At 31.3% G+C, this 13,126-nt stretch overlaps 1 long non-coding RNA gene across 1 annotated transcript; it reads right to left on the reverse strand.

Annotated features, from left to right (window-relative positions):
* Positions 1-2,056: 2,056 nt before the first annotated feature.
* LOC134695934 (uncharacterized) lies at positions 2,057-7,503 on the reverse strand. Its single transcript, XR_010102865.1, has 2 exons — positions 7,141-7,503; positions 2,057-3,280 (listed from the first exon to the last, which is right to left on the reverse strand). It is a non-coding gene; the product is annotated as an uncharacterized LOC134695934 (long non-coding RNA).
* Between the last annotated feature and the right edge of the window lie 5,623 nt (positions 7,504-13,126).

The following is a 13,126-nucleotide window of genomic DNA, read 5'->3' on the forward strand; positions in this document are numbered from 1 at the left end:
AACAACGTCACATACTAGTATTCATTTCATGAAAAGATAATGAGATGTAGTATGATTGTCTGTTCTGAGTATCGAGGAAGAAAATTAATGTAATCATATATAGGAATTGAAACAGCCATTGTATAGTTATTTATATAATGATCATATGATATATACATGAAATACATAAACAAATAAAGATAGAAAAGACTAATCAGTATGGAGGTGAATTAAAGAGAAAAAAAAGAATTTACTAGTATAGTTATAGTTTTTTTCTGTGTTTGTATGAGTTATAGATCATTATATTTTCTACAGCTATCGCCAATGAATAAAATAGGAATATCATAGCATCCTTTTATCGTTTTATCCCATTTCTTACTTATTGCGAATTTAAGGGGATTATTCAATTGTTTATAATTTCCTATTAAACCAGTAACTTCCCATAAATCTCTCTATTAAGTATCTAGCAGAATTCTAATAAACCATTTTCAGCATTTGACAAAACCTTGACATGTTACTTACGACCCACTTACTTTATAGCACTATTTTGTTTAACAAGGAACATGCCACTAGCCATTAAAAACTCCATGTTTTCACAGCAAATATTTCAAATGACAATATTTTCATTGCTAACTGGTCATTAAAATTAATAAGGTTTTCACTTTTTCTCTAAACTGTCATTTCAACACAGCTTGATATTTGAAATCTTCGGCAACTATGGTTGTAAGAAAACAAAACATGTGGAAATGCATTACAATTCACAGAGATAACAGAAATAAAAGGAAAATGTAGTATATATCACCACACAACCATGGCTTCTTATTTTCTGTAAACCAACTTATTTTCGGGACTTTATAAATAGTTGCGACTATTTAGAACTTGAATAATTCCTAGTCTAACTATATAAAGTAAAATTAAAAATGGCGAAATTAAATCACCGCGAATTATGATAGAAAACTGTAAACGCAAAATAAAGTATCCGCGAATATAAGTTGTTTTATAGTATGCATATCAAAAACGGCCGGAGAATATAATGTTAAGCACTTCATATGCTAAAATGTCAATATTTTTGAATAATTAGAAGTTATTTTCTGATCTTATAACAGCTATTCTTAGTTCATATTTATATCAATTCAGTTTAATAATACGTGGACTAGGGTCAAACAGTTGGAATAAAAAGTCTGTGATCATAATCGTCTTTACACTTTGCTGCCTGTGTGAATAAAAAAAATCTGTAACGAGTACCATTTGTCTAAAGCCCAAATTAAAAAATTAAAACAAAATTGCCAATAGTTTATATTTTATACTTGGTGTACGTTTCACATCTCTGATTAACAAAAAATTGGAGAGTTAATCACTAAACGTAACTGTGTATGAACCTTTTGAATTAAGTTTTATCTGTTTGCTATGTAGCTTTGAAGTTATCAACGAGAGCAAACAAATGTATTCTGAAGAACCAGACATACATCAATCATCTTCTTACTTTTATGACAATCATTAAGTTACAAATTTCTATTTTTGTTTTGTCTTATTTGCTCGATAAATAGTTCATGTTTTATTTTGACATTTAATTCGCACAATTTTATAATCTGTATACACTTATGAGATTGCTTTCCTTTTAATGCACTGTGGGTAGAAGTTTTGTCGATATCATGGTTTGCAGTCAACACAAATTATTGTTGTACTTAAATATGGTATTTGTAAATATAAAATAATAAAAATACCAAACTCCTAGGAAATTTATAATTGAAAACTCTTTAGGCAAATGACAAAACCAAAAGCTCTTTAAACACATTCTGTTTCAACTTGTCAATATTCTGATTTGTCAAATATGGAGAGTATGCAAGAATCTGCTTAATAACACCTCCTTAAAATTTAGATAACTGATGTTTCTCCCCATATCTTAGAAAAAATTGACACATGTTGATGCAAATCGTGTCCTTACGTATTTTCAGCTATTTTCTTAGAAGTACGCGATTTCGGTCTCTGTTTGGAAAAATATATTAGGCACAATGGGTACTTGCTTCCATTTGTGTAATCTGAAGCTTTTATTTAACATGTTCAAAAACAAAATAAATGAGAATATACGTTTTATTCAAACTGTTAAATTGTGACTTTTTTTCCAATGAAAATCTGTTTGTCCCAGTTATCTATATGAATAAAAACTGCATATGTGACACCATAGTCATGACTGAATTCAGTCATCTTGCACTACAACCTTTATCTTAATTTATTTGAATATTCAATTGATAATACATTAAAAATTAGAGATTGGTAGCAGTTGGATGTGTGCAATATCCTACACAACAAGTAAATGATCTGAGGGGTATATACAGTTTTTACAGAAGTGCATAAGAAAACTGTTGACTGAATTCAGTCAATTTACAAACATCAAGAATCATCTTCCTTTTTTCAAAACTAGATTATAGTATTATAGAAAAGATTTCCAAGTTGATTCTAAATATACATATTAATGTTAACAATAACGAAAATCTTGACTGAATTCAGTCACTGGCACTATTATTCATTGACACTATAAAGTACATGGTTTGTATAGTAGAAATATCTATACAATATATACAAACACATTTTAAATCTAAGTCTATGACTGAATTCAGTCACATACTTTTATCGTTCTGTCTTATACATTATGGTATTTTCCCTGTTTTTATCCACATCATAGGTGTTTAATAAGTGATCTTGTAGTTTTCAGACATCATAACAGTTGGTCTATATTTCTTTTGACTGATTATAATTCCTTGAAACTTCTTTAAGCGTAGTAAGGTAATCTTCTGATGTTACTTCTAATAGGAGACGTACTTCTATCAGCAACATGTTCTTTTTAGAAACAGTGTTATATAGACAATCCCATTATCAGTAGTGTTGATAGCAAAACAGATATATATATAGCCATGACTGGGTCAAGATCGATTGACCAGTAGTAATGCTTGTGATAAACTGTCTTTTTCATTATGATTAGTGAGGCTACTATTTATAAAAAAAACTATAACTATGATTAAATATTTTCCTCTCTTATTTATCTTGATCTCTAAATCATTTTTATTCTCAATTAATTGTCAACCTTAACTTCTAGGTTGCCTTGGTCGTATTTGGCACAACTGTTTGGAATTTGGGATCCTCAATGTTCATTAACTTTGTGCTTGGTTGGCTTTATGAATGTTTTCGTATGAGATTCACTGATGAGTCTTATGTTGACGAAACGAGCCTCTGGCGTGCTAAATTATAATCCTGATACCTTTGGTGACTGTAAGTTGTCCATTGCTGATAAAGCTTCTTCTACCTACAAAGAAATTTAATTTTTAAATTTGATGTTATTTGTGTATATATTTTACAATTAACGACTATAAAGATACTAGTTATCTTTACATATGAATATCTAGACCTTTATCATGATCGTTTATTGAATTCAAGTAAAATTAAGCTTTAAATTCATTTATTATAATTTGGATAAGTTGTTTTAAGGTGACACATGTTACCATGTTTACATCAAATAAAATTGACATTTGGCTTAAGAGTTAAGAGATGAACCACAATATTCTTCTTATATATTCACTGGAGAAGGAACACATACTTTCATAAAAAATTGCACCTGAAATTTCATGAAACTTAATATAGTTGTTTCTTAAGATTGTCAAAAGATCTGTATACTTTTTGGTGAAAATTAATACTTGCATCAATATGATTAATGAAAATTGCAACAATAAATGTTAAATTGTTGTAAACCATGTAAACTGAGGTCACAACTTTCAATCATTCAAATATTTATTAAAATAATGAAATAACCAAAATTTAATTAACAATGATAAAAATGTAAAATCAAAATTGTAACTTAATTGCATGATTTGTCGTAGCCTCGGGTCCTGGCTCACTGATTGCTATAGCCTGTGATCTTGGATCACTGTTTAACCATAATTCGAGTATAAGATAACGCTTACGAAATAGAAGGCTGGATTAAGATGTCAGTGATGCCGTAAGAAATCTCAGTACGACTTATATAATTGATTAATGATTTTTACCTAGGAAAATGGGGTCAATATAGGGCAAAATTATTTGGTGTCATCCTGGTTTGCCCAGTTTTAATTACATGTATATGTAAACATAGAGGGAATTGTTGTTTTAACAATTATAGTTTATTTCTGAATTATAGTCATATTTTTTACCTTTTATTTTACCTGTAAATGTTCAAAAGAACATTATATTCAGTTATTAAATCAAGGAAAGTGTGCCAAACTGTCTAAATTTTATATATTTTTGGCAGGAAAATGTATTTTTATTCATACAAAAAATAGGAAAAATGTGCACTTGAAATGAACTATTTTTCCAAATTATCAACAAATAGTTTTAATTATTGATACATTCTGAAAAAAGGTAAAAGGTAAAAGAATGAAACTAAAGATTTATTAGAATAAATCTCATTGAATATCTTTAACTTTATTTAACTTATTTTTTTTTTAAATTTTAATAAAAAACACTGTTCTGAAACTTAATATAAAAAATATCCAATTTATTCTAACAACTTACTAGAATATAAATGCAACTGTTCAATAGCCAAGCTATAAATATAACACAATTTACACAGTAATCTGCATCCAAGCTAGCATTTTCTTTAAAAAAAAAAAATAACAACAAAAAATATTTTTCGATTAATAATCATGATTGCTAACAACACCGGTTAGAACTTCAAACAAAAAGGCTATTTACTGACTATGAAACAGCAAACAACAACGCAGCACGAACAGTGTGGCCAGAGGTTAATGTGAAAGGCTGCTACTTCCACTTCACCCAGTGTATTTGGCAATAGTCACAGAAATATGGACTACAGTCCTATTATAAAGAAAATGAAGACATAACTCAACTGCAGCGAGGAGCCGCAGTACTACCTCTTGTTCCACCCCACCTTGTTGTGGAAGTTTGGCTAAACACTAAAGAAGACATTTGAGAAACTGAAAACATACTGGCTACAACTTCATTTACAGAATACATGACAGAGTTCAGGATTGAAAGCTACCGTTTGCTATGGAATCACTATTACACAGAAGGACTCCCATCACAAATCACTTGGAAGGATGGCACAACAAACATAAGGAGAGACTCAAACATGGCCATGAGATCATTGAGCTACTGAAAAAGACACAGGCACTAACATAATGCAACATTATCCAAGATGCAGCAGGAGGAGCCCGCTACAGATACAGAGTATAAGAACCAGACTCCAACTACTGAAAGAAAGATTCCAACAAGGACTAATAAGCGTGGTAGATTACTCTGACGCAGCCGATGATCGATCCCATCTTCTTCATTTGAACTGGACAATGAAGTGAAGATTTGTAAATATCATGTTTTGTGACTTTTAGTGTAAATATAAAAGATTGTATTTATCCTCATTTTACATATTTCCTTACGCAATGCATTTATAAAATTGATTAATTTATTACATTATGTTTGCAATAAAAGAGATCTTTTATTAATGTATTTTTATCATGAAAATCATTCAGAAACTAATGAATAATATAGACACTTTTGTAACTGAATATCTTTTTTTGTTATTTGTTGTGTACATGTATGTGTATTGAATGAATTTATATTAAAATAATGAGAAAAAATATTTGATTTTTTTAATAATTTTTTCTATACAAAAAAACAACCTGAATAATATGCAGAAAACACTTACTAACTATATACCTGACCATACCTAAGTTGGAACAGACTATACAATTGTATGCTCATTAACCCTTTTGTCTTTTTTGTTTTCTTTACTAATAGATAATTGGTAGAATTAAAAGTGGGCAAACCAGGAGTAAACCAATTATTTATATCAATTGAAAAAAAAACCGAGGAGATCGAGCATTGATAAAAATTCTTTAATTTTTATTTGATAATTTGAAAAACAGTTAACAACACACATATTTTCTAAATACCTAATCAACCTAAGCAAAAAAAGACCCCCCCCCCCCCCCCCTGTTTAAATAAAGAATTATCCATATTTTTACATATATAGCTTGGCAAGTCCTTTCTGTAATTTTGATATAATTTGGGTCCAGCCATTTTTAAAAGGGCCCGGGTTCAAACTCAGGATAAGGGGGAGCCTTATGTATACCTATTCAGACGCATTCATCGCATTCATCGTCAAAAAGGGGGGTTCCACCACCTTAGATACGCCGCTTGTCCCAAAAGCAGTATTTTACCGTTCGCTGTGAAAACTTTTTTGAGAAAAGGACTAGAGTGATTTTTTAATTTGAATTTATTGTCTGAAAGACCTGCAGAGACAAAATGTTACCCAGAATTTATAATATAAGTTCACTGACTTGGACTTTCCCGTACTATTTATAGTATATCTGATGAGGAGTTGTTTTTATTTATTAATCACATATTCTTGCTGATTAGCGACTGTGAAAAAGGAAAGAATTAATTTTCTTCGATGCGACTATCCTGTCCGATAAAGGTCTTTGTCAATTTTGGGAAAACGTCCTAGATTTTATCCTACCTCGGTCAAAGTTTTATCTTTGATATTATCATCATTAATCTGTCTGCGCATCTCATTACAGTATAACCACAGTATCCGTGAAAGGCTTATAATTTACTGTATTCGATACATACCGTTTTTACGTACAATATCATTTTCCAAAGTTCAGATTTCATTCCCTAAATTGTCCGTCGAGTATTGATTTGATATTCAAAATTGCTTTTCAGTTTTTGAGAGATTTCTTTAATTTTCTTGCCTTGTATTTTAAAATCTCAGTACTGGTTGGAGTGAATCATCTGGTATAAATAAAGCGCGCTTTTCAAACAGCGTAATCACATGGCAACACTGAGATTTTTAAAAATGAAATATCCTATACTTTAAAGTTTTTGTGTACATATGAAGAGTTTAATTATATTTTGTAACGAAAAGAAATACAGGGGTCCTGAAATATAATATGTCACAAATGGTCTTTATATGTTTGTTTTTTTAAAGAACCTCTTTGATCTACAACACGTCGGTTGTCTCGTATAAACTCTTTTCGTGTGCGTCACTGCGTGCTACATCACGCCTTTAAAAGTCTACATGTGTTTTATAAATCTAACGTCTCAGAAATTAAAGAAACTCAGTGTCCTTAAAAAAAGTTTTGTGATATAAAAGAAGGATTGTTGAATTCTTACCTATTTCAGAGAACTAGCACAAGGACAGGTGTGGTATGTTCCTAACGACAAATACACATCTAACTTTGCTCATTTTGTGTAGAAAAGGAAATTGCCAAATGAAGATCAATGTCTGTATTTAATTTTTAACTGAACGTCTTCCTGTCAAAATTTTAAGCGCGGAATCTTGTTTACAAATAGGTTACATTTAATAACCTTAACCTTTGCACCTCAACCTATGATTTATTACAGTTGCGAACATTGGGATGGGTGTTACGGAATTTCGATGAATTATTAAACCTTAATGAGGTCAAGAGCAACTCTACAAGATCCAAGTAAAGATAATAACAAGGTCACTTAAAAATTTCTGATTCAGCTTTAAATATTGTAAAATAAAAATGAACGGAGATTCAGACTTAGTTATTACTATACTAAGTTATTTATGATGTTAATGTATCTTTAGCAATATTAACAAAACTATGTCTTATGATAAGTTATTTCAAATTATGTGATAAACATCGTTGGTTTTATTGTTATTTAACTAAATACAATTTTCCCATTTATACTTTGAAACTCTTGAAATTTGTAGACAGAACGTTAACTCATAATTTAAATGGCACGATTTTGAAGAGGATTCCAGTTTCTAATTAGCTGGCTTATTCTGCAGTTTTCTAAGTAAAAATTCACAGCATTTCAATACCAACACTCTCCCCCCCTTTCCCCCATAAAAAAATCAAAGCATCTCGCTTCAGAAATTGTTCAGAAAATGTCGAATTTAGAACATTTATATATATAACGAAATTGAGCTATCATCTGCAAAAATACTGAGTGACAGATACAATAAACATATTCACAACTTTCTAGTGAATTAAACTTGCGCTTGTGTATTGTCATTGTTGGGACTCTGTTCCATGTGTTGTTTGTTGAAAATCGTATCCATATCAACATCGCTTGCTATGACTTTTTGGGTTTTGTGCTGTTGGGTTTCTGACTGAATTACTTTCACTCTCGTATACTTTGACTCACAACAACAATTCTTTTTAAGATCTGCGTTTACCGCAGAATTTACGTTGGACCCGTGTTTATGTTACTTTTTTGTCATTTCCTGAATATTTCATTTGACGGTTGGACTATATTTTGTCTATATGACGTAAACATTTATCTTCTACATTAAGAAAACCTGTTTAAATTTTTTATGAAAACCGATATAAATACAACTTAAAATGCTGTGTACAAAATAAGCAAATGCATGTTTGTGGAACTGAATCAGGGAAAACAGTTCATTGTCTTCTTTTATACAAAAAGATTAAAGTTTATCTTGATGAAATTGTACCCATGTTTTTGTTTAAGTAATGCATGAAGTTCCAAGCAAACTTTAAGATCGGTGACTTAAAAGGAAGAAAATTACACATATCATTTAGGCAAATAGATAAATAAAAAAAGAGATGTGGTAGAATTGAATTAGTTTTTATTGATTCGATGGACTGCATATTTTTATAAGATCAGATACAGGTTAAATTGTAAATCCCCCCAAGAAAAACATAAAAAAAGTCCCTCCCCTTTATGCTTTAATGGACTCGAGATGTAGACCGTAGAACTAGACTAGAGATGTGGTATGATTTGATATTTTTTCATTGATTCGATTTACTGCATGTAAATTATAATTCACCCCCCCCCCCCCCCCCCCCGCCCTTTACCACTTTTTAAGGCGTGATATAGCACACACACGAAAAGAATTACGAGACAACCGACGTGTTGAAGATCAAAGAAAATTGTTTTAAAGTTTTAAGTATAGTCTATACATACATCTATATACCTACCTTTAAATATGCCTTTTCATCTTCTATGTTTACCGCTGTCTCACTTTGTAGTCTGTAAACAAACATTCTTCTTGAAATCGTATGCAAATCTTTCAGTTTTCGAACGAGCTCCCGTGAATCCAGAAAATTACGATCAGCTATCTATTCGGTTTTTTTTTTAATATATTGAAAATGTATGTAAAGATCAAGAATAAAGACTTGATGTTGGTTTTAACTGTAACTATGAATTGTTTAATTGACAAAGGGGCAATATTGACAGAAATAAGTGCGTACTATACTCACTTCAACGGGTGTATAAAGCTACAACCGAATGTAGGTTATAACCTAACACGGTACATTAACCGGCTATATTCTGGTTTGAATTATTTTACATTTGTGATTTCTAGCTGACTATGCGGTATGGGCGTTTTTCATTGTTGAAGGCCGTGCGGTGACCTATATTTGTTTTATTTTCTGTGTCATTGGGTCTCTTGTGAAGAGTTGTCTCAATGGCTATCGCACTACATCTGCTCTTTTATATGTATATAAATTACTTAAGGTCAAGGATCAGTAAATGTACTAGTCCATATATTGTTCATTCGAGTCTTGATAATTATCATTAATTTTTATTTAGTATTACCAATATTCTTTATTCTTTATATTTTAGCACCCCATATTATTATACTCCTTTTCCTTTTTTCTTTTTTGCATTTTATTCTTGCCCATTAGGCCTATTCTGTATTCCGTATTTAAACCCCAATCAGACCCTCGATCTTTTATGGAACATTTTAAAAAGAAATTATACGTTGTAAAAAATATGATACATGTATGTTCATTATCAATATACATATCCAAAACAATTACTAATTCAGACAAAAATACATTATAAGTATATGAACGCAAAATGATGGAAACATAAAGATAGAAACCATCAGGGTTACTGTCTACAAGTTGACGAAATAAAAGATGTAATTGAAGCTATAGATTTGTATCCCCCCTCAACTACCCTTGTACGTCTGTCCGCCCGTCATTCTGTCTTACCGTCCATCCTTCCGTCCGTCTGTCCCCTTAATAGTTATTCTGCAAAACATCTACAGTTTGAATCCTTGGACGTTTTCACTTTGCTGTCTGTTTGTACACATGAAGGTGTGCATGTGGTCAGGGTCTTGATCTTAATTAATATTTGCTCTAAAGGGAGAAAGTTGAACTTCGTCATTTTTGGGTAACCAATTCACAAATGTCTTAGACTATCTTGTAGATCATCTGTTTGCACTTTTACTCCGTTCTGATATATGATTTGGCCACTTTTGGAGAGAAAAAAACCGGTTTCTTTAGCAGCGGAACATGTAATAGCTTGTGTTTTGGTACTATATCACGACAGAACGTGTTCTGTCATATACTGCTGCTTAACATCGCATGTATAAACAAACATTATATCAATGATGTATACAAGTTAACAAGTAAAACACGCAGACAAACTGACATCTTTGTAAATATCTTTTTTGTTCTGTATAAAACTTATTGTATACAATTGCATTTACATTCAGATATCGCAGATCAAATTTGTTCGTTCATAGTGTGTTAATTAATTTACGTATTTTGTTGGAGTTAAGCCTGCCAATTGATATTTTATTGTATGTTTTTCTTTGTTGTGATGTTATGCTATTGTTTCCGAAAAAGGGAGAAGGTTGGGTACCATTAAAACGTTTAATCCCGCTGCAATTTTTTGCAACTGTAATAAGTCAGGAATCTGATGTACAGTAGTTGTCGTTTGTTTATGTAATTTATACGTGTTTCTCGTTTCTCGATTTTCATATAGATTTGACCGTTGGTTTTCTCGTTTGAATGGTTTTACACTCGTAATTTTGGGGCCCTTTAAAGCTTGTTGTTCGGTGTGAGCCAAGGCTCCGTGTTGAAGGCTGTACATTGACCTATACTGGTTTACTTTTTTAAATTGTTATTTGGATTGAGAGTTGTCTCATTGGCACTCACACCATATCTTCCTATATCTAAAGTCTACAAAACGTTTTTAAACGTTTACTAAATGGTTATTGTTTCAAACGTGTACATATGTATGCTCGAAGTATATTTAGAACCAGTACATGATACACAATATGCGACAAAAAAGGGGTGTAGAAATAACAGGACACTAAATTAAACTAAGGCTTTGATGGGTGTAAACTTCAATACAACTGGAAATTACATAAGGGAACAGGAAAATGAGAATATATTGCAGCACTCATAACAACCTTTAAATTGACTAGTGAATTTTTATTTATTACTGACCAGCAATACCGAAATAATCCAAAGATTGTTTGAGGATCCATTTGAAGTGTGGATCTTATTCTGTAAAATCTTCAGTTTACGATTTTGTAAAATTCTTCTATCATTACATGATTTCTTAATTCTGTACATGGTCTACACTATTGTATTAAATAATTATTTTATTTTCCGTTATTATTCTTTATAATTTTGCAAACTTGTTTGTTCAATTTTGACATTCGTTATCCGTTATTCTGCAACTCCCTTTGAGATCTTATTATATGTGACAATACATTAATGTGCTAGAACTCTCTCTGAATTTCGCTTTCTCTTTAGATATTGCACGGTCTTTGTAGTACAGTATATTTTCCAGAAAATACATCATGTAAAAACATTTCTAAGGAAACCAAACATACTGAGGTTGAGATATGACATAAACACAGATGTACATATTTATGTTGACTATGTCTACAAAAATACCCCCCTTTTCCCAAACAAAACAAAAACAACAAGAAGTTTAGTGTAATTCAAAGCGAATTAATAATGGGTCTGAGTCGTTCCATGGCATTATAATGAGCAACTTTATAGTTATCATCCAGCTATATACTTTTTTAATATACTTTTATCGAATTGCAAGGAATAGCATATATAGAAATACGAAGTATAGACAAATATGCACCACATTAATCTAGACAAGATAAAGAGAAAGAACAGCTAGTTCCTAATGCAATTCAACAATTTTGTACATGGGGTATATCCGGAGCCTATTATGTACGTTCTCTAGGATATAAATTCCAGGCTAGAGCGAACTTTTAACATTTGATTAAATCTTTTAGACTTTTAGTGCTGTATTTTGAAAGACATCATATATTCTATAATTTTTCGCTAAAATGGGTTAAAAACCAGGCGCTAAAATGAAAATAAAATATCAAAAAAGAATATATTCCCTCGACATCTCAAACGATCAGATATTATATGCTGTTTTTTTGTACTTTTGCAAAAAAATCGTTTAAAAAATTCTGACACTATAACCAACGGACCACTACCTGTATATGTGTCATAGAAACAATACTATTTATAATAGAGTCGAGTTGTCGTAGAGTTGTCACTGACTCAGACGAAGCTTATAGTAATATAATTATTTATGTGACTGCATCCTACATTAATTTGCAAGATCCTCTACGATAGAAAATTCAGCTGATTTTTTATATTCCATATTCATGCCTTATATATTATACATGTACGAGAACAAAGATTAGAATATTCATATTTCACGAGGGCTCATGTTTTTGTTACGACGCTAGATAAAGCAGACGAGAAAAAGGTAACACTCGGCAACCAAAAGCTTAATTTTTGTCGAGCCTACGTGCTCGAGTGGTCTAGCGCAAGGCGATTTGGTACCACGATATATATTTAGCATGTCAGTTCGAATCCCAGCCAGGGAAGAATAGAAATCTGCATTCGCTTTGCAGGTCTAAAATTGTTGGGGTGTTATTTAGACGAGTTATAACTTTATATATTGGAATTGATTATGGGTAGTTTTTCCTGACATTTTTTACTATATAAAAAAGAAGATGTGGTATCATTTCCAATGAGACAACTATCAACAAAAGACCAAAGTGACATTTAAAACATTAACAACTTAAGGTCACCGATCGGCCTTCAACAAAGAGCAAAACCCATACCGCATAGTCAGCAATAAAAGGCCCCGATAAGACAATGTAAAACAATTCAAACGAGAAAACTAACGGCCTTATTTATGTAAAATAATGTGGCTGGGTTAACCATATTAGCGGGATGCATATATTGGTATTTCTTTAACCTTCTCCTATCATTCAGTGAAACCCATGCTTAGATCCTGCTGATCTAATATTTTGGGAATAGGGAGGTTGGGCGTGTAAGGCCAACATTGGAAGTGATACTTGTAAAAAAAGTCTATGAATTAA

This window comes from Mytilus trossulus, chromosome 14 (genome assembly GCF_036588685.1).
Source record: "Mytilus trossulus isolate FHL-02 chromosome 14, PNRI_Mtr1.1.1.hap1, whole genome shotgun sequence".
NCBI lineage: Eukaryota > Metazoa > Mollusca > Bivalvia > Mytilida > Mytilidae > Mytilus > Mytilus trossulus.